This window comes from Hibiscus syriacus, unplaced genomic scaffold (assembly GCF_006381635.1).
Source record: "Hibiscus syriacus cultivar Baekdansim isolate YM2019G1 unplaced genomic scaffold, ASM638163v2 tig00110551_pilon, whole genome shotgun sequence".
Lineage (NCBI taxonomy): Eukaryota > Viridiplantae > Streptophyta > Magnoliopsida > Malvales > Malvaceae > Hibiscus > Hibiscus syriacus.
The window spans coordinates 286,534-292,378 of NW_024062778.1; the positions used below are offsets into that span (position 1 = coordinate 286,534).

General features: G+C 35.4%; 1 pseudogene; it reads left to right on the forward strand.

The window, feature by feature from the left end:
• The first annotated feature begins 1,165 nt into the window (after nucleotides 1–1,165).
• Nucleotides 1,166–2,775, forward strand: LOC120131237 (annotated as a pseudogene).
• Nucleotides 2,776–5,845: the final 3,070 nt, after the last annotated feature.

Consider the following 5,845-nt stretch of genomic DNA (forward strand, 5'->3'; position numbering starts at 1 on the left):
CCTGGTGGATCCAAAACTATGACCTAAGGGAATTAAGCAATTCGGCCAACCGGTCAAATATGATTACTCCCTATAATTTATATGTCATTAGGTACTACATGGGTGGATGCATTTAGTATCTTCAGGGTCAAATGTATACTCATTATTTTAGATAAATTATTAAATATAGTTTATATATTAATGAGAGAAAAAAATAAAAAATTTTGTATACCGAGAAAAAGAATATTAAATTTTTTGAACTTTAGTTTTAGATTTCTGGATCCGACATGGAACTAATAATGCATAGCATTATAGGATATGTTTAAAGAATTAGATAATATCTCAAAGTAACCTAACTTTGTAGGTTTGTATTGAATTTCTTCTTTAATTCAATTCAAGATACATTTAATGCACTTAAGCCAGTCTAGTTAATTCTTAACCAAAGATATATAGATATAATCAGAACGGTAAATGCATGAATTTTCAAAACATATTTCACAATTTTAAATTTATTCAAACATTAAATTGAGAAAACAATCCACGATGTAAACTTCTCATCTACTTTCATAATTTTTATTTATTTATTCAATCCACGCTGTAGACTTTGATTATATTGAATTTATTGTTATTTTGGATATAACTAGATGTTATTATAGATATCATGATTATATGATAATAATTTCAAATAATATTATTATTGCTATACAATAATCACTATTTTAACAATAAATCGTTATTTAAATGTATTATTATTGCTATAGAGAAGGGATTTAAATAGCAGTTGGATAGTAAAATAATGACTATTATATTGTGGTCGCGACAGTATTTGAAATCCCTAAAGCAAAAAATAACGGTATAAAACGGAATCATATCAATAGCAGTGAATCGTGACCGCAATTAAACGGGTGGCGGCCAATTGCGACAATAACATATCGTTATTTCACTTTTTAATTTTTAATTAAAAAACCTAATTTTTTTTAAATCAACTATTTTAGAAAAAATTTACAATCACGATATTCATAATAAAAAACGCGATTGTATCCGTAATTTAAACCACCGTAATAGTGTCATTGAACATGATTCCTTGGTCCAGAAGTGTTGTGTACCGTTGGTGTTTTATTCTTCTCTCTATAAAGAAACGATGGAACAAACATCATCCCACCGCTATTCCATTCACCCATTTCACTTTAAAACAAATGGACTAATAAAAGCAGAGCAAAAAACAGAGAAAATCATTCATTCCCATTTGTTTCTTTTTCTATGGCTTCTGTTCCTTTCATCTCTTTCTTATCTTTCCTTATCATCTGCACAACTTTGACATCAGCCGCCGCCACCGTCACCACCACCACAATCAAAGTCTCCCTCTCTCCTTTGCCTCACCATTCTTCCTCCAATGTCTACCAAATTATCAGCAACCTAGCAACTTCTTCAGTTGCAAGAGCCCACCATCTAAAACACCACAACCCCAAAGCCGAAGCCAATACCAAAGCCAATACTTCATCTTCTCTTCTCAAAACTCCACTTTTCCCTCACAGTTATGGCGGCTACACGGCGTCTCTTAAGTTTGGAACTCCGCCTCAAAACCTTACTTTCATCATGGACACTGGCAGCAGCCTCTCGTGGTTCCCTTGCACCTCCCGTTACCTTTGCTCCCAGTGCGCTTTCCCCAACGTTGATCCGGCGAAAGTCCCCACTTTTGTACCTAGACTTTCGTCTTCCAAGAAGCTTGTGGGTTGCAGAAACCCCAAGTGCAGTTGGCTTTTCGGACCCAACGTCGAGTCTCGTTGCCATGACTGTGAACCCACGTCCAAAAACTGTACTCAGACTTGCCCTCCTTACCTGATTCAATACGGTTTAGGTTCCACCGGCGGACTTCTATTAGTAGAAAACCTCGTCTTTCCTCAGAAGATTTTCACAGATTTCCTTGTCGGGTGCTCCATTATCTCCAACCGACAACCAGCTGGAATAGCCGGATTCGGTCGGAGCGCGGTGTCTCTACCATCCCAATTGGGCCTCAAGAAATTCTCTTACTGCCTCGTTTCCCGCCGGTTCGATGACACCGGCATCAGCAGCAATATGTTGTTGGAAACGGGTCGGGTTCCAGCGATGCCAAGAGTCCGGGTCTTAGCTACACACCGTTCTACAAGAACCAAGCCGCATCAAACCCAGCTTTCAAAGAGTTCTACTACGTAACTTTACGTAAAATTCTGGTCGGCAATAAGAGCGTCAAAGTCCCGTTCAGCTACTTGGTCCCAGGATCAGACGGTAACGGAGGCACCATCATCGATTCGGGATCAACGTTCACGTTCATGGAGAGACCAGTCTTCGAGCTTGTCTCGAAAGAGTTCCAGAAACAAATGGGAAACTATAGCAGGGCACCGGAAGTGGAAAACACGTCCGGCTTATCCCCATGTTTCAATATCTCAGGCTATAAGTCAATAAATTTCCCTGATTTAACTTTCCAACTCAAAGGAGGAGCTAAAATGGCATTGCCTTTGACTAACTATTTCTCATTCGTCGGCGATGATAAGGTCGCCTGTTTAATGGTCATCACCGACAATGTTGTCGGCCAAGGCTTACACGGCGGGCCGGCAATTATACTAGGAAGCTTCCAGCAGCAGAATTATCACATTGAATTTGATTTGGCAAACGATAGGTTTGGATTTGCTAAAAAACGCTGCGCGTAAGCTACATTTTCGCCAACAGTTTCTTCTTTCTTTACTTAATGGAATGGTGATCACAAAAGAGTTGTACACTTTTTTGCTGTCATTATTAATCAAAAGTTCGATCATATATATTTTGGAGATTTCAGAAATTGCTAACAAATTTGCAAATGCAATTCCAGGTAGCTTCCTGCTAAATTTTCTTCCTACTCAAGTATTCCTTTCCGTTATCCCTTTTGCCTTTATTTTCTCCCATTGTGACGTCTCATCATCTTCCTTTCAGGTATCTTTTTCTTTTACTTTATTTGATGACGATGAGGGTAAAACCTTCTCTATATCACCTTCCTTTTTAGTTCATTTCCTTTTATCTTCATGTAATAACGTTCCCGTGAAACATCTGGGTCTATTAGGTTAAACATGCATCCCATATCTACCCTGGTTTTATAAACAAATTTCTATTCCCAGCTGGTACACTGAACCAACTCAGATTTCATTTTAATGATTAATGATAATCGTAATGATGGAAAAAGAAAGCAAATTTCGTAGCCCTATTTCTGACAAGGCTGACCGAACTCTTTCCTTTCTGTAGAATAGTATCTTTCTAGTACAGGTGAAGAATTCAGAAGAACATCAGCTAGGCTCAGGATAACCATGAAAAACAAGAGCAAATCTTCTGAAATTCTTTAAAAAAGTTATCTGCCACGTTGCTGGATTATTGACTGTTGGTGTATTAATGTCAACTGGCTTTTTTGCCAACCCTATCTAAACAACGAGTTAAGTCGTGGGGTTGCAAACTTGGAATGCAGAAATGGAATAGGTTGCCGATCAAAATCGAAATTAAATTACATGAAAACAAAGCAATAGGTTACGTAGGACCCCTTGTTTGATGGAGTATTATTACAGCCATCCAATTCTCATCTTGTTTAGAACAATACAAACTGTACCTATTGCTGCAATTGTATGTTTTTCCTTTTTCAAATACTATTATAATTACCGTTGATAATATATCCCAATGGGAAAGCTTTCTTCATGAATGATAAATAGCTTTAAATTATAAAAGGGAGTAGCTGATAAAGGAGATGTAATCACAACAAGAGAGAAAGGCATGGGAAAAGCAGTTGTGAAGGTTGGGAATGATGATTGAGAAGTAAACAAATTACTTTTTGTTGTGTGATTCACATGATGAGCAAACTTTAAGGCAGTTGAGGCTTTTGGGGGTGGCTCTTTTGATGCTTTGTTGTGTCATTCACATGATGAACAAATAATGTATTGTCGGGCCATCATTATGATAGGACTATGAATTAAATGCGAGGGAGTGGTTGCGTGTTTTTTTTTTTGAAATAATTTGAGATGATTATAAGTTAATATATTTTCAAAGGATTCTCCACAATTTAATAATTTGAGAAGTAACTAAGTTTTAGTCCAAGTGGAAAAAGATTTTACATAGTAGTTGACAACTGTCGTTTTGATGTCAAAAATAAATTTCTTCTTTCCAATAGAATATAAGAAATACGTAGTAAAGAGAAATAAGGGTCGATCCTCAGAGACTTAGAAAAATTCACAAATTTATGTTTGAGTTGCTTAAACCAGACGATATGTAGTAAAGAGAATGGAGGCTTTTGAATTAAAATGATTGAATAAGAAAAAATGATTTAATGTGAAAATTAAGAAAGTAACAAAGATTTGAAAAATAATTATAGTAAAAAGTAGTCTCAGGCCTCGTTTTGACTCAATTCGTTTATGATCATCAAAATTGGATTTTCACTTCGGGATTCACGTCGATTACAATCTACAAGAAATTATACATGTAACTTACTTTTCACTTTGGTAATCGATTTTCCCAAAGCCAATCTTTGGAAATCCAACTTTTAATTGAACCAACTACGAAATCGTCGTTAGTGCAAAAACAATTTTAGTTTAGAAAAAGCTTGACACGGATTATGTTATCTCTCTGAGAATCGAATCCGATCTGAGTTTCTCTTAGCGGACCGCCGTTAAGTGTGTTCACATGAAGTTGGATTTGTTATTCGTCGATCTTTCCTTTTGGAAAAAATAATTCTAGGAAACTATTACTGATTGGACCTTCTAACTGCATCCAGACCAACGTTGGCTTTTTTGAAAAGAAAGTGTTTTGATTTTTCAAGTAAGTCGATTACCTATCCAAGTCTTTCAAAAAACTGAGAGTGACATCCTGAAGATGTTAGGTGTTTTTCAATTGTCATATATTGAATTGAGTCGTCACTTAGTCCTTCAGCTTATAAGAAAATTAGCTAAGCATGACAAAAGTCATACTTAGCATATTAAAAATAAAAACTTAAAATAAAAATGAAAACTTGAAAATAAAGAAAAAACTTTATAAAACCAGAAGCAAGAAAAATAATGAAATCTGAATTGTGTTTAGGCTTACCCTGAGAGGGTATTTATAGCCTCTAAAATCCTAGAGATAAACATAGAAATTAAAAGAAAAACAATCCTAAAGATAAATCCAAATGTTTTCCAAATTCAAACTTTAAAATTTAAAAATAAATCTCATAAGATATTTCTGTCCGTCTACCTTCCAGAAGGTGCTGACTAGATATTCTAGAAAATTTGTTGAGTTAATCGATTGACAGAATCGACCAAGAGGGGGTGAATTGGCAATTAACATTTTGTGGAAGCTTTTGCAGAAAATTGAAAGTAATTGCACAGTGATTTAGAGTGGTTCGACTTTATCAACCAAAGTCTACGTCCACTACCTTAGCTATCCACACTAAGGATTTTCCAACAAATTCACTAATTTTTTCTTTCTTTTGAGGCCAAAGAGATAACCTTACAACTCCCTCAAGAATATATCCCAATTCTTGAGAACACTCTTTTCTCAAAGAGAAGATTACAAATTTGCAAACTCACAAGAAAAACCTCACAAGGTAAATATGTTTGCACAATTCTAGAATAAAGAAAGAACACTCAAGAATAAATACAATTGAGCACAATAAGTGTTCTTGAAAGCAAAATGAATATTGAATGAAAAATAGGCTTGAAATGCTCAAACTTGAGGTTTGATGCTTTCTCTTTGATTCTCTCTTGATTCTAGTTGCTTGGTGTTTTTGTTATTGATCAATGCTTCTAAGCTTGCTTAAATACACCTTGAATCACTTCTGAACGTTGGGGATCATTAATGAAGTTATTGTAGCCGTTTAAGTGTGAAAACAATAAATATTTCT